Genomic DNA, 17,156 nt, shown 5'->3' on the forward strand with positions numbered 1-17,156 from the left:
GTTGGAAGAAAGGAGGAGGAGCGGCAGTTGGGAAATGTGGTCTTAGTTATAGAAACAAAGCTGGAGATGGCATGATAGAGTTTTGCAAGACCAGTGATTTGTTCATAGCAAATAACTTCTTTTCAACAATACAAACGGTGACTATACACAGAGACTGCACAGATGGAATACACAAACACCAAATTGACTGCATCTGTAGGAAGAGACAATGGAGAAACTCAATATTAGCAGCTAAAACCAGTCTGGGAACTGACTATCAAACAGATCCTCAATTGCTTGTATGTAAATTTATGTTGACACTGAAGAAAATCAAATCAAGTTCACAATGGCCAGAATATGACCTTAAGTCTATCCCACCTGAATTTCCAGACCATTTCAAGGACAGATGTGCTGCATGGAACACTAATGACAGAAGGTGATGAGCTGTGGGAGGACATCAAGAACATCATTCATGAAGAAAGCAAAAGATCCTAAAAAGACGAGCAAGAATAAATGATTGGCATGGGTGTCAGAAGAGACTCTGAAACTTACTCTTAGTCATAGGAATGATGACATCAAAGACCTGAACAGGATGGTACGACCCTTAGCCTCAAGTAATTTAGACATGTGGTCAGGAGTGACCAGCCCCTGGAGAAGGGTATCATGGTTGGTAAAGTCGAGGGTGGTGAAAAAGAGGAAGACGTTGGACAAGATGAATTAACACAGTCCCTGCAACGATGGTCTCAAATGTAAGAACAATTTTGAGGATGGCATGGGACTGGGCAGGGTTCCGTCCTGTCGTACAGACAGGGTCATTATAAAACAGAACCAACTTGATGGCATCCAGCAACAACATATAGCCAAAAACACAGATTCAAAATAGGTACTGAGAGCATTGAAAGAGAGCTTGACAAATCCTCAAACAGACTAACCCAAACCATACCAAACTCACTGCTCTCTGGTCCGTGCTGACTCAGTGGTCCCTGTGGGTTTCCGAGGCTGTGGGCAGGAGGAGAAAATCCTGTCTTCCTGCTGTACAGCTGCCAGTGCTTTTGAACTGCCGATGAGGCAGATCCCAGCCCAACTTATAGCAATCACACCATTTGGGCTCCTAAAAATAGACCACACTGAAAGAGTAGTAGATCCCACAGTCAAAAATGGTTAAGTTGATAGAAGAGTGGAATAAAACCATTTTAATTCTAAAATGATACAAAAATGCTACAATAGAGCCATATTGCACTTGTGATGAGTTTTGTGTCAACTTGAATGGGCCAGCATTCGAAGTGGCTTGGCAGTTAAGACCTAGCAATACCCCCATAATGGGACCCAACACAATGTTATCAGCTCCATAATGGGATCTGCTATGAGCAACCGATCCATTGTAAGAAGATTAGGGTTGGACACAGCACCCTTACTCAGGTCACAATCTGCTTTCTGCGGTTCTGGATCCTCCATCTGATTCATCAAGTTCTTGAGACTTGAGCCAATGACATGCCATATTGCATGCCAATTCTGGGAATCAGCAGCAGCCTGCTATCTGACATGCCAAACTTTCCTTCATTCATGTCTACAGCTACAAGCCTGCTGGCCTGGATTCTTCCTGCCTACCTTGAGCTCATCAGACCCCACAGCTGCACATATTAGGAGAAGCCTCCAGTCTAACATCTGACCTATGGACTTGGCACCTGCCAGGTTGTAGATTTGCCTACTTCTATAACTCTGTAAGCAATTTTCTTGGGGGGAAAATTATATATCACTGGTTTTGACTGGTTTTGTTTCTCTAGAGAACCCAGCCTAAGACAGTACTTTGCAGCCAGTAAATTACAAATACTCATTCCTTTCAAGTGCATACAGGTCATTTACAATATTTAGCCTTGACTGCATGTCAGAGGAAGTCTTATATAATGCCAAAAGACTTCATATGATACAGACCACATGTTCCGATTGCCACACAATAAAACTCAAAATAAAGCACTAAAAGAGGGCCCTGAAAAAAGAAGTCCCATATGTTTGGAAACAAACAAGCAAAAATACCGTCCCGCTGCGAAATAGTTTCTTGGTTAAAGGGGAAAGCATAATAAAATGTTATGACCATTTTAGAACCAAACAGTGATCATCTTGGCACGTTGAAACTTATAAAGCTGTACCTAGAGAAAAATGTCCAGTTTTAAATGTGTTTATTCTACACTGAGCAGGTTTTGAAATTGATAAACAGAGAATTCATCTATAGAAGTTGAGGATTGAATAATGGAGCTTTATCTAGGAAATAGAATACTGAACTAAACAGAAAAGGACAATGAAATGAAAAGTGGCCAGCTGAACAAAGCAGAAACTGACAAAGTAGGTAAACCTCTGCTAAAGTTGGAAAGAAAAAGAAGCAGCCCACTTAGCATGATTTACTATTATTACTACTATAGCAAGGAGGCACGATCGCAAATGTAGTAGAGTTGAGGTGTGACTCTTCCTCGTCATCATTCATACATGAGAAAGAGGATCATGGGGATCTTTATCCTTAAGGGCACCCAGAGGAGATACAATTTTTAAGCCTTTATGCTTGTAGGTCTCTGACCCAAGATACACTCCACATGAACGCTGCCCCATTGACATACAGAGCTGAGGATTCATAACCCATAGACTAGAGGATGATTATGTCACAAAGTGAAGGACAACTAGAGAGTGCTGGGAATCACGGTCTAGCAACATTGACACAATATCCCTCATGACAACTTCCAAAAGATTGTGTGCTAAAAGCCCTCAGGAAGGGAACACAGGCGATATGAATGCTAGAGCAAAATGTGCTGAAGGAATCAGATGGTGTCTGGCTGTCAGTTAAAATAGCTCCTAGGGTCTTAGAGGCTTGGTTCAAGCAGCCATCAAAGTGAGATGTCAACTAAGTCCACATGGAAGAAGCACACAAACATGAGTCACCAAATGTTGTAAATCATGTAATCCCAAGTCGAAGGAGGGATTAGTATCAGAGCCTGAATTGTGAGAATCTGGTTTGCAGAAGGCTATGGATGACAGTGGGAGCCAATGAGAGGCAAAGGGCATTGATAGAGGTCTAGATAAAGACATGTACGTATGCAAATATATTTATATATGAGGATGGGGAAATAGATCTGTGTGCCTATGTTTATAGGTTTAGTATTAAGGTAGCAGAAGGACATTGGGCCTCCACTCAAGTACTCCCTCAATGCAAGAATACTTTCTTCTATTAAATTGGCATTCTATGATGCTCACCTTCCAGACACAACCGCTGAAGACAAAGCGGGTGAATAAGCAAATGTGGTGAAGAAAGCTGATGGTGCCTGGCTAACAAAAGATATAGCGTCTGGGGTTTTAAAAGCTTGAAGATAAGCAAGCGGCCATCTAGCTCAGAAGCAACAAAGCTCACATGGAAGAAGCACACCAGCCTGTGCGATCACGAGGTGTCAAAGGGATCAGGCATAAGGCATCATCAGAACAAAAAAAAAAATCTTACCATAGTGAATGAAGGGGGAAGTGCAGAGTGGAGACCCAAAGCCCATTTGGCCACTGGAGATCCTCTTGCAGAGGGGTCTTGGGGAGGAGACGAGCCAGTCAAGGTGTGATGTACAATGATGAAAAATACAACTTTCCTCTAGTTTCTAAATGCTTCCTCCCCACCCACCACCCACCCCCACTATCTTGATCCGAATTCGAACTTGTAAGTCTAGCTAGACCAGAGGATGTACACTGGTGCAGATAGGAGTTGGAGGCACAGGGAATCCATGGCGGATGATACCTTCAGGACCAGGGGTGTGAGTGGCGATACTGGGAGGGTAGAGGGAGAGTGGGTTGGAAAGAGGGAACCGATTACAAGGATCTACATGTGACCTCCTCCCTGGGGGGCAGACAACATAAAAGGGGGTGAATGGAGACGTCAGACAGGGCAAGATATAACAAAATAATAATTTATAAATTATCAAGTCCTCATGAGAGAGGGGGGAGCGGGGAGGGAGGGGAAAAAAAGAGGAGCTGATGCCAGGGGCTTAGGTGGAGAGCAAATGCTTTGAAAATGATGAGGGCAATGAATGTACAGATGTGCTTTATACAATTGATGTATGTATGGATTGTGATAAGAGTTATATGAGCCTCTAGTAAAATGATTTTTTTAAAAGTGGGAGCCCAACTACAAAGGAAATAAGCCTCTGATAATGATCTCTCTCTATCTATAATTGAGGATGAGAGGAAAGCGGTTACTAAACAGAATGCATTGGAGAAATAACTGTAGAACATCAAAAGGATAAACCAGACTTTGAAGGGTTGAAACCTTGTCAGTTGGTCCCCTCTCTGATGCACATTAGGCCCGATCTGGTTTTCAACATTTTCTGTATTTCTGTTTTATGTGTGTTCCTATTGGGGTTTATCTCAAGTGTGTTATGTCATTGGGGCTCACCTCTGGAATGTTTGTTATATGTTTTTCTGTTTTTCAGTATATAAAACCCCAAATTAATGAACTTATAGGGACAGCAAGTAGAGTAAAGGTTGCTGAGGGTGATGGAAGAGAGGGTAAAAAGGAGCTGATGTCAAGGAGTTCAGAAGGAAACTAATGTTTTGAAACTAATGGGGGTAGCAATTGTACGAGCTGCTTGATGTGATTGAACTATGGAATGCTATATCTGTATTAACTCCCAATAAAATGGTTACATTCTATAATAATAAAAGCTATAATTTATTTGTTAGGACATTGAATAGATATTTTTAACTTAAGCATTCAGAATATATTTCACTCACTCAGTTCTACTGAAAAATGTGCGCTGAAAAATTCTCCAGATAAGCAAGAAACAAATAGGGAGTAAAGAGTTTTAGAAAAGAAGAAAGCTTGGTATAGACAAAGGGTCATGACAAAGAAAATTAGCAAAACTTAATGTTAATTTATTTAAAATATATATTAACATGATTTAAAATAGTATTAACATGATTAAAAGAGTAATTGGAATTCCTAAAATCATTATTGAAAAAGATAATATACATAAAGGTAAGAAACCAATTCCCAATAATAATCTTCATCTCAAATGTCATTACAGCAAGAAAAGCTGGCCGGTAGAAATGAGAGGAAATTTTAAAGCTTCAAATCTTCTTATACAAGGGAAATATGTATACACTATTCTCTATTTGAAGTTTGTAAAGGAATAGTACATACATGCATCATAAGTATCCACATATGAAGGGTATTAAAAATTTTGTAGAAAAATGGAAATAAATGATAATCGAATTTTTCCATGAAATGTGAAACCCCTTTATATATACAGATGTGGATATTTTTAAAGAAACAAGTTGTTACTAACTTCGGTAGAGTCAGCTCCGAATCATAGTGACCTTCTCAAAACTCACCGCCACAGAGTTGAAGCTGACTCATACCGACCCTGTAAGACAGGGCAGAACTGCCCCTGTGGGTTTTCGAGACTGTAACTCTTTAAGTAGAAAGTCTCATCTTTCTTTTGAGAAGCAGCCGGGGGTTTCAAACCGCTGACCTTGTGAATAGCAGCCCACCACGGTGTATAATAAAATGTCAAGCTGTCATGTGTCATCTTCGTGAAAGTTTGTATATGGGACTAGTGGTAGACTAGAAGTAGGAACTAGGACACTCTGAGTTCTACATATGAAAGCTGGTGGGGGGGAGAACAAATGAACAAAGTATAAAATAAAAAGGGAAAGTATAAGGACCACCAAAGAGCTGGAAAAAAAATTGTCATCATAATGATGTGATTGATTAAATTGCTTGACTCCAGCACCTCAGGACTAAAGTGATTCTGAGAATCTCATGCTATTGGGACTCCGTCTTGCCTCCCATCTCCAAGTTTCTCCTACATCTACTTCATGTTCATCACTTACAGCACTTGGTGTCCTCTACAGGAACCTAGGTGGTGTAATGGTGATGCATTGGGTCGCTAAACCAATAGGTCAACAGTTCAAAATCATGAGCTGCTCAGGGGGAGGAAGACGAGATTTTCTACTCCTATCAAGGGTTAGAGTCTTGTAAACCCAGAGGGACAGTTCTGCCCTGTCCTCTAGGGCCATTGGGAGATGGACTTGACTCAGTGGCAGTGAGTTTGGAGTTTGGGCTGGAGCATCTTCCGTTTCCCCGTCTATCTGTAGGAAGAGAGGGATGGTGTAGGCAGCAACAAATGGTGCGTTCCCCTCCGTGACTACACTAAGGTGGAGAACCAAGTTCCATATAAGCCCAAGCTGATTACTAAGGTTCAAACATGCCGCCCCCACCATCTGTCTTCATCCTAGTCTGACAGCTACTGCGCTTCCCATGGCACTCGGTGCTCTCCAAGGTTTGAGACTTCAGTGCAAGGCCCACACAGAACTCACAGACAATGCTCATGGTTATGGAGGCTTATTTGGGAAGCTAACAGGTTACAAATGTCTAGGCATACAATGTTTTGTTCACCGAATCTCTTCTCAGACATGGTAGCAGCCTCTCAGCCATGTGGCTTCTTGGCCACCGTCATCACCGGCCAGGAAAACTATCCATGGCGCTGTCCCAGGCAATCAGAGCTGCCTTTCGGCTCTGCCTCGCTGTCCTGGCTTGATTCCTTTGCTCTGCCTCAGGGTCTCGGTGCTCAATTCTTTGGTGCTTCTGCGGCCTGAGCCTTTTTAGGCAGGAAACTGGCACACACTCCACCGATAGCTCTTCTTTCTTGATGGTGGTGAGATTCCCTCTAGTCTTGTTTCTGAGATGATTCACTTACATTATCAGTGGAATGGCAACAATGACCAATTTCCTCTCTTAATGGTTCATACGTGCTATTTGCATGGTCCCACCCGATCATATGGTGGGAGCTACAAAGACATGGACAGAAGAGCAGAGCCAAGTGAAATAATTTCACGCCGTCCCGAGTATCTTGGTCCACAGTACCACTATGACTGGCAGATTACGACTGTTCTCCTGAAGAGCTAAATGTCTCCCTCTGGAACTGAGGACAGGGCCTTGCAGGGTTCCTGTACGGTGGGATGTCTTCTGGGGAAGGGGTAGACAATCTCCTCATTGTTCACTTCACCAAGGCCAACGCCTAGAAAGCAATCATCGTGTCTGACAAGGGAGAATTCCAAGGGAAACGGCTTTACAATGGAGGAAGGAGTGATCCTGTATTGGTAAATGCCACAGACGAAATGCTGGTGTAAGCACAATGAATCTACATGCACCGAACACAGCATCAACTGTGCAAGACCAAAATGATTGGAAATAAAGTAGAAACGGAAGAAAACCACATCATGGAAAGTTTCTCACCATTTTGGAGAGATCATGTGGTAACGATTTCTTTTAGAAGACTTGATAGCAGATTAGTCCCCAAGGAGTTGGAGATGAATGATGTTCCAAATGTTCAGCTCTTCCAAGAGGTAATAGACACAATTCTGCTCTATTCCCCCCACCCCTCCCTTGAGTCCAGTCCCACATGTGCCTGGCTCCTTTGATGTGCTGCAACATCCCACAGCAACTCACGAAACTTTGAGGAAATGTCTCACGTGGTGGTGGGTGCTGTTTGGTTCTAAATCTGCAGGTCAGGCAGAGGCAAGCCAAATGCGAAGTCCAGAGCCAGAAACCAAAAATGTCTTTCACAATCTTCTTGCTTCTAGCCAAGCTAAGCCAGGAAATATGTGTGGCTTCCCAGGTGAGGTGAAATGTGTCAGAACTGTCCTGTGGTGTCAGTGGAGAGACCCCAGCCAAGCAAAGCAAAGAATGATGTCTTCGCTTGCGTCTTCTACAAGGGTGCCGACCAAGATGCCCCCAAGGAAGCCGAGGGGATGGCTTGGTGCACATCCTCTACTAAAGTCAGGTCTTAGTCCCACCCTAATTCTGTCCATTTCTGCAACAGAAAAACCCTCCAAAATGGGACTAGAGCCACATGCATAGAGAGTCTGGAATTATAGTATATAACATATGGAATTATGGTTGGGTGGGGCATATTAATTTACTGTAAAAAATACGAGTTAGTTAAAATTACTACTTTTTTAACTTAATTGATCTAAACCAAAACACGTTCCCTAGAGAGATTTATATTCATTTCAAGAGGCCAAGGAATAGTTACAAAGTTTGATCCTATCTTAGGCCATAAGGAAAATATCATTAAAATTTAAAAGGCAGAAGTAGTTCAATACAAGAACTCAAAGCACAATGCACCAAAATGTTAAGCTACTCACAGAAAGAAAGAAAGAAACCCACTGAGGAGGCGGGTGGGGGGGGGGGAATAAAGCTTGCCACAAGAGCCCTTTGTCACTTTTGTTCAAATGGCAATCAAAACTAAAATAATGATTGCTTAAGAAATCCTGGGGATTATTGCAAAGAGAAAGCGCAAGGCTTTACAAAGCAGAAACTGTATAGTGGTAGATGGTTTTCTCATTAAACAGAAGAAAGAAATCAAATGAGCTAAGTATTCCATTCAAACGGCGAGTGAAATAGCAAACATGTAACCCTATAGAAAACCCTATAAGAGAAAAATTTTAAGAAGAAGAAAACCCTATAGGAGAGGAATCTGAAGATTAATTATATGATAAATCGCCCATAACCAATGCTGGAGGAGGTCAAGGAAGAGAGCCATCAGATCATGAGCACAGGTCGACCTCCTCAGCAGTGACCAGAGAGGTACCGCTAGGCGGGATCCCCTGCCCTTCCTGGCAGTGAGAAACTCAAAGTCAAGGGGAGCCAAGTGTCTTAACGTGGGAACGCAGCAATGCCTGCTGGCAGGCTCCCGTGTGGGGCAGTCAGAGCTGCCTCTGTGAGCCCCACTGCACCCAGGCACAGCCTAATTTTCCACAACCCCCAGGTAACCCAGCCAGCCCGTCTTACCTTGCTGGGCTGGAGGGAGGGGGCTGTATGCAGAGCAGATAGAAGGCAGCTTTGTGCAGGCATCCTCAGTACACAAGCTACTCTGTGCCATTTTCCCTTCTCCCATATTTCCTGCCCATGTTTTCCAGTGCCCTTCTCTGCCACGTGCCCCCCTCACCACAGGGCACACATGCACACCTGAGAGCATGCCACAGGAGCAGGACTCACCCCCACCACGAGGTGGGTTCATTTCGTACTTTGTTTTCTGTGGCTTTTGTACGTTCATTCTATTCCAATACCTTTCTGGTTTTTCCTAGTGCCTTCCTCCTTTCTCCTCCCAAGAGTCTGCATCCCCCAGGTGAGAACAGGCAGGCTTGTAGATTCCAGCAAACCCGCCCAAACAAGGGCTTTGGTTTGTTTGTTAGTTTTGCCTCTGAAGGCAAGTTCCTGCAAGGTCCTGGCAACAGAACTTAACACCCACACCCAAGCCACACCCAAGTCCCTCTCTGTCCCTCCTTTTCCCTGTACATCCACCCGTTATCTTTTTCTGCTTACTCTTGCTCATTTCCCTCATGAAATATATTTCCATGAAGTGTATTAATTCTTATTACCCCTCTAAAAATACATCCCCCACGCACCCCCTTTTTTTAAAAGCAAATCTGTTGGTCTATCCAGATAGCTGTTTATTGTTACTATCTTTACGTTTATTTTGTTCTCTCTTCTTCCCTCCCTACTCATCTGTCTCCCCTTTTCTCTGTTTCAACATCCTCTTTTTAGTTTCTATCAGACCACTGCCACCTCAAAAGACAGAGCCAAATACCTCTACCCAACCCAGCAGCTCACACACCGCGGATAGTCGTCCCACAAGGCCCAGGAAGTAGCAACCAATTGCAGTAAACCCACACCATCAAGAAAAGCAGACACAAACCCAAAATCAGTAAACCCAATAGAGTGCTCTGAAAAAGAGGCCCTGGAACTACCAGAAACAGAATTTAGAATGATATTTAGCTCCTTTCAAGACAGGAGTTCTCAACATTTCTAATGTGACTGTTTAATACAGTTCCTCATGTTGTGGTGACTCCCCAATCATACAATTATTTCGTTGCTACTTCATCACTATAATATTGCTACTGTTTTGAATCAGGTGACCCCGGTGAAAGGGTCATTTGACCCCCAAAGGGGCGATGACCCACAGGTTGAGAACTGATGTTTTTTTTTAAACAATTTATTAGGGGCTCATACAACTCTTATCACAGTCCATACATATACATACATCAATTGTATAAAGCACATCTGTACATTCTTTGCCCTAATCATTTTCTTTTTTTTCCCTTTTCTCTTTTTACATTTTATTAGGGACTCATACAACTCTTATCACAATCCATACATATACATACATCAATTGTATAAAGCACATCTATACATTCCCTGCCCCAATCATTCTCAAAGCATTTGTTTTCCACTCAAGGCCCTGCATCAGGTCCTCTTTTTTTTCCCCTCCTCCCTCCCCCTTCCCCCCTCCCTCATATGCCCTTGGTAATTTATACATCGTTGTTTTGTCATATCTTGCCCTATCCGGAGTCTCCCTTCCCCCCCTTCCCTGCCGTCCCTCTCCCAGGGAGGAGGTCACATGTGGATCCTTGTAATCAGTTCCCCCTTTCCAACCCACTCGCCCTCCACTCTCCCAGCATCGCCCCTCACACCCTTGGTCCTGAAGGTATCATCCACCCTAGATTCCCTGTGCCTCCAGCCCTCATATGTGCCAGTGTACAACCTCTGCCCTATCCAGCCCTGCAAGGTAGAATTCGGATCATGGTAGTTGGGGGGAGGAAGCATCCAGGATCTGGGGGAAAGCTGTGTTCTTCATCGGTACTACCTCGCGCCCTAATTGACCCATCTCCTCTCCTGAACCCCTCTGGAGCACTGCTGTTTTAAGAGCTATATGGAACTGGAAAACAATGAAAAAATCAGCAAGACAAGAAGTTTTAAAGTTGACAAACCACTGGCAAACTTAAAGGAAAAGAAACAGAAGATGAGAATTAGAGATGTAAAGGGTGGCTTCACATCCGATCTAAATGAAATAAACAGAATAATAACATATTACTATGAAAGGCTGTACTCCAAAAAGTTTGATAATCTAGAAGAAATGGATAAATACATAGAAATACACGCTCTATCCAAATTAATGCAGACAAATGAGGAAAACCTGAACAAACCCAAAATCATCAAGAAACTTCCAACCAAGGAAAGAGCAAGACCAGACGGCATCACAGGGGAATTTTACCAAGTACTCAGGGCAGAGCAGTCACCAGTTATCACAAAGTATTCCAGAATATAGGATATTCTGGAATATTGAGGCAGAAAACTCCCAAATTCGTTTTATGAAGTAACCTTAACCCTGATACCAAAACCAGGCAAATACTCCAGAAAGACAGAAAACTACAGCCCAATATCCCTCAGGAACACAGACGCAAAAATTGTCAACAAAATTCTGACCAATAGGATCTAACAACATTTTTTAATCATCATGATCAAGTGGGATTTAGACCAGTCATGCAAGGATGGTTCAACATTCAAAAAACCACCAGTGCAATCCACCACCTAAGGAAGGCAAATAAAGGGAACCACCTGATCATATCGACAGGGAGCTCTTTCTTCGATTTTGAAATTCTTTCTACGTCAGAAGAGAAAAGGAATTCAAAGCTAGTTAAAACCCAAGGATCTCAAAGAAACAAAAACTTGTCAGAAAAGAAAAAGTGAAGCGGAATCAAGGCTATTCTGTCAAGTGAAGTATTTTATCCTCATCTCAGCTTCCACCCACTAGTTTCAGTGTCACTGATGTGTCTGGGCTGAATCACTGATTGCTTACAGCGCTGATGGTTGTCACGTGCTAATTTTCGAAGTCCGTCGTCCCTTCTACATTAGTTGCAATTGTGTTCTTAAGGAAAGGTTTTTTCCTTTTCTCCATTTATAAATTTTTTTTTTCATGATCAACGTGGACTCCTGAATTCCTGCTTTATTTACTGGTACATTCAATTACTCTTCCCATTTATTGCGTATGATGCCCCAGATTTGGTTGGTGGGAGTCCCTTTAGTCCAGTTTCTATGTCCTGTTGGCCTGTGTTCTAGTCACCTAATCTGGTGTCAATTTAAGGATGAAGAATGTAGGGGTGTCAATCTAGGCTGTCAATCTGGAGATAGACAATAAGACTTCTGTGTGGGCATAGCCTTCTCCTGAGAATTCTGGGAAATCTGGTACTTCCTCCTTGGAGGCAGAACACACTTCTCTCTCTACTACTCCCTTGGAGACACTCTACTGGCAAGGCTGACTTCCTTGAGGCATCCCTGAGGAGATGCCACATGGACCTACCCTGAGGCAGCCCTGGGAGCTGGAATGGCCATGTGGAGACCCCTGCCAGCGCTGAGATGCTTCTACCACCACTGACTTTGCAGCCACTGGCTTGTGATAGTTCTGCATCTGTCATCATTGCATGTGTTTCGTGAGTCTGAAGAGGACTTTATGGATTGGTGTCAGACATATGGGCTAATATTAGACTTAGGACTTTGGACTGGCCTGGGTTGGGATGTTTTCTCAATATTCATTGCTCTTGTATATAAAGCTCTTTCTCATGCACATATATGTGTGCATGCATTTGTTTCTCTAGTCCACCCAGACTGACACAGCCTGTACCCGGCTTTCTTTTCAACACAACAAGATGCTCCAAGTTCATCATGTTCCTTTTAGGCCTCGGTCCTGGAATTTGCCATTTCTTCCAAAAGTGGTTTTGTGTTTGTTGCTATTAGGGTGCTATGGCTCCAAATTGGACAGAGTTAGGAAATCTATTCACTTGTTTGTGGTCGGGAGCTCCAAGATTGCTCCCAAAGAGTTCAAGTCTTTATACAACCTTGTCCCCTTATGGACTGGATCTAGCGACTCACTTCTAACAAACAGAATATTTGGCTAACATGATGTCATGTCACTTTTAAGCTCAGCTTGCAAAAAAGACCGTGACTTCTATTTTAGATAGAACATCTCACATTTTCTCCGTCACGTGGCCATATTGTGAGTGGTTCTTTGGATGACACTAGGTGGCAAGGCACCGGCAATGCCTCCAGCCTGTGAATGGATTAATCTTGCAAACAACCGTGTAAGTGAGCTTAGAAGCAGATCTTCCAGAGCCGTCAGATGAGACCACAACTCTGGCTGACAGTTTAAGTCTGACAGCCCTATGACAGAACTGGAGGCAGAGGACCAAGCTAAACAAACCACTGCTGGATTTCTGACTCACAGAAATTATGAGATAATGAACATGCGATAGTGTTTTAATCCACTAAGTTTGGGGTTCATTTCTTACATAGTAATACAAAGACATACACATACAAGGCAGTACCCCCAAAATGCCAGATTTCCCCCTAAAAGCTATGTATTTAATTTTCTTTTACAAAACTATTTTATCACATTCAAAGCCCTCTCCATTACACTTACTATATAGACTCGTGTACAAGCCGAGTTTTTCAGCACATTTTTAATGCAGTTTTTGTGGTAAAATTAGGTGCCTCGGCTGAGATTCAAGTCAGCTTATATAAGAGTATATACAGTAATACATCTGTCAAATCTGCAATTCCATTCTTGGAAACATTTTTCAAGCTCATCTGCTTGGATGGCGGCCATCACGTCCTCGTTTTCGGGTTCGGCTCTTCTATGTCGTCAAGTCACTGTCCTTTCATGTCCCTCTGCATTCGCCGAAACAAAAAGAAGTCACGTGGAGTGAAGTCAGGTGAGTCAGGTGCATGGGGCAAAAGAAACGTGCTGTGCTGTTGGGGTTTTTTTTTTGCCAAAAACTGGATCACTGAGATGGCTGTGTGAGCAGGTGCATTGTTGTGTTGGCAAAACCAGTCCCCAGTCTGCCACAAATCAGGCCTTATTTGCAACTATCTTTTCAGAACCTCTGAATGGAAAACTTGATGAACAGTCTGACCTGGTGGAATGAATTCCAAATGCACTACAAGTCGACATTTTCGTCAATTCGGGAAGCTAACGGATGTCCAGCACAAGGTTTGGTTTTTGTTGTTTAATTTTGTTTTGTTTTTTCTTTTAAATGTTTTATTAGGGGTTCATACAACTCTTATCATAATCCATACATACATCAATTGTGTAAAGCACATTTGTACATTCTTTGCCCTCATCATTTTCAAAGCATTTGCTCTCCACTTAAGCCCTTTGCATCAGCTCCTCTTTTTTTCCCCTCCCTCCCCGCTCCCCCCTCTCTCATGAGGCCTTGATAATTTATAAATTATTATTTTGTCATATCTTACCCTGTCCAACGTCTCCCTTCACCCACTTTTCTGTTGTCCGTCCCCCAGGGAGGAGGTCACATGTAGATCCTTGTAATCAGTTACCTCTTTCCAACCCACTCTCCCTCTACCCTCCCAATATTGCCCCTCACACCCCTGGTCCTGAAGGTATCATCTGCCATGGATTCCCTGTGCCTCCAGCTCCTATCTGTACCAGTGTACATCCTCTGGTCTAGCCAGACTTGCAAGGTAGAATTCGGATCATGATATGGTGGGGGGGGGGTATTTAGGAACTGGAGGAAAGCTGTATTCTTCATTGGTGCTACATCCCACCCTGACTGACTCATCTCCTCCCCTAGACCCCTCTGCAAGGAGATCTCCAGGGGCCGACAAATAGGCTTTGAGTCTCCACTCTGCACTTCCCCCTTCATTCACTATGGTAAGATTTTTTTTATTCTGATGATGCCTTGTGCCTGATCCCTTCGACACCTCGTGATCGCACAGGCTGGTGTGCTTCTTCCATGTGGACTTTGTTGCTTCTGAGCTAGACGGCCGCTTGTTTATCTTCAAGTCTTTAAGATCCCAGATGCTATACCTTTTGATAGCCGGGAACCATCAGCTTTCTTCGCCACATTTGCTTTTGCACCCATTTGTCCTCAGCGATCGTATCATAAAGGTGTGCACCCAATAATATGATTTTTTGTTCTTTGATGCCTGATAACTGATTCCTTCGGCACCTCGTGATCACACAGGCTAGTGTGTTCTTCCATGTGGACTTAGTTTCTTCTGAGCTAGATGGCCGCTTGTTTATCTTCAATCCTTTAAGACCCCAGAAGCTATATCTTTTGTTAGCTGGGCACCATCAGCTTTCTTCACCACATTTGCTTATTCACCCACTTTGTCTTCAGCGGTTGTGTCAGGAGGGTGAGCTTCATAGAATGCGAATTTAATAGAAGAAAGTATTCTTGCGTTGAGGGAGTACTTGAGTGGAGGCCCAATGTCCTTCCGCCACCTTAATACTAAACCTATAAATATAGGCACATAGATCTATTTCCCCATCCTCATATATATGTTTGCATATGTACATGTCTTTATCTAGACCTCTATAAGTGCCCTTTGCCTCTCAGCTCTTTCCTCTATTTTCCTTGACTTTCCTCCTGCCGCACTATCATGCTCCATCCCCACCTGGGTTTCAGCAATACCTCTTCGTTACATTACCCTTGAAGATGCCCTACCAGGCCTCTCACACCCACCTCACCACCAATTTAGATCACTTGTTGTTCCCTTGTCCCTGGGTTTGTTAACACCACTTCCTTATCCCCCTATCCCATTTCCCCCCGGAATTGTCGGTCTGTTGTTTTTCCTCCAGATAGTTCATCCAGCCTATCTTATTTAGACAGACCTACGGAGATAATAACATGCACAAAAACAAGACAGAGCAAAACCAAGCAACAGTATACAACAAAACAACAACAACCCACTGACAAAGAACAAAAAAAAACACAACAAGAAAGAAAAGCTTGTAGTTAGTTTAAGGATCATTTGTTGGCCTTTAGGAGTGTTTTCCAGTCCAGTCTGTTGGGGCACCAAGCCCTGCCCCACAAGTGTACCATCAGCATTTCCTGGGGACCTTACTGCTCCATTCCCTTGCTTTTCTGCTGCACTCCCCCAGCAGCACAAGGTTTGTTGTCAATCGACATTTCACCTTTATTGAAACGAGAAAACCACTCATACACTTGAGTTTTCCCCATATCTCTGTCCTTGTAAGCTGTATTCAACATCACAGCAGTTTCTGTCGTATTTTTTTCTTGAGCAGCAAACAAAAGTTCACAGCCACACACTATTTTCTTAAATCGGCCATCACAAAAAAAATGAGGTTCAAGAAAAACTGCTATTATGAAAAAATTCACTGTGACCAGAGCGAACCTTCCCAGGTGATGCCACTGGGTGCACTCATTCAGAATGAGTTGTTCAATGCTTGCCGAGCAGGGAAAAAAATAAATAAAAGGAAAGATCTGCTCCACCCAGCACAATTCCGATTTTGGGGGAGGTACCCCATATATACATTTATTTCTATATCTTGTCTATATATTATCTGATGAAACTCTGACATCAAAATGTGTTACTCAAGAAATTAAAAATTCACATAAATAATGGTAAACTGAATTCAAAATTGATACTTCACCTAGTAGATTCAACTCCAGGAATGTAGGGATATATCAACATGAAGGCATTTTTTCCCACTTTAATAGTTAAGAGAGCTATATGGAGATAGCAGCTAATATCAAGTAAAATCTTTTTAAAATTCAAAATCTTTCAAGATATATTAATTGAGACTTTTTTTTTTGGTCAAGAGTATCTCATAGAAGTCAATAAATCAGAACCCCAAACAATAAATATTGGAAGGGAGGGGGGAGGATGAGAAAGGGGGAGCCTATCACAAGATTAGATCTATAGCCGCTGCCCCCCTCCCCCACCCGAAGGTGACAAATAACAGAAATGTGTGTAAAGGGAGATAATGAACAGCGTAAGATATGAAATAATAGTAACAATAGATAATCGATCGAGGATTAACAAGGGTGGAAGAGGGAGGGAGGGAGGGGAAGAAAGAGGAGCTTATACCAAGGGCTCAAGTAGAAAATGTTTTGGAAATGATGATTGCAACATATGTACAAATATGCTTGATATAACTGATGTATGGAATGTTATAAGAGCTGTAAGATCCCCCAATAAAATGACTCACAAAAAAAATCCCATGGGGGCAGATCGACCCTGTCATCTATATAAACAAACAAATAAATGAATGAATATTGGAAAGGAGAAGTACACTATTTTTTGTATGTGGCCCTTAAGATGAAATATTTTAAAATCAATACTTTCCCCCCAAATCAATAATCACCAGTTTGGAAACCCAAGAGGGAAAAGTTAATTTATTACAGTACTAGAAAAAAAACCACATGAAGGACCTACTAGATTGACTCTAGTGAGAGGCATACATTGAAGAAACGTAGACCTTCTCCTGGGGTCCCATAGGAGGAAGCTCAGGTAAGAAGAGAAACGTACACTGACCTAGTAAGACGATGTG

This window comes from Tenrec ecaudatus, chromosome 8, assembly GCF_050624435.1.
Source record: "Tenrec ecaudatus isolate mTenEca1 chromosome 8, mTenEca1.hap1, whole genome shotgun sequence".
In the NCBI taxonomy this organism is placed as follows: Eukaryota; Metazoa; Chordata; class Mammalia; order Afrosoricida; family Tenrecidae; genus Tenrec; species Tenrec ecaudatus.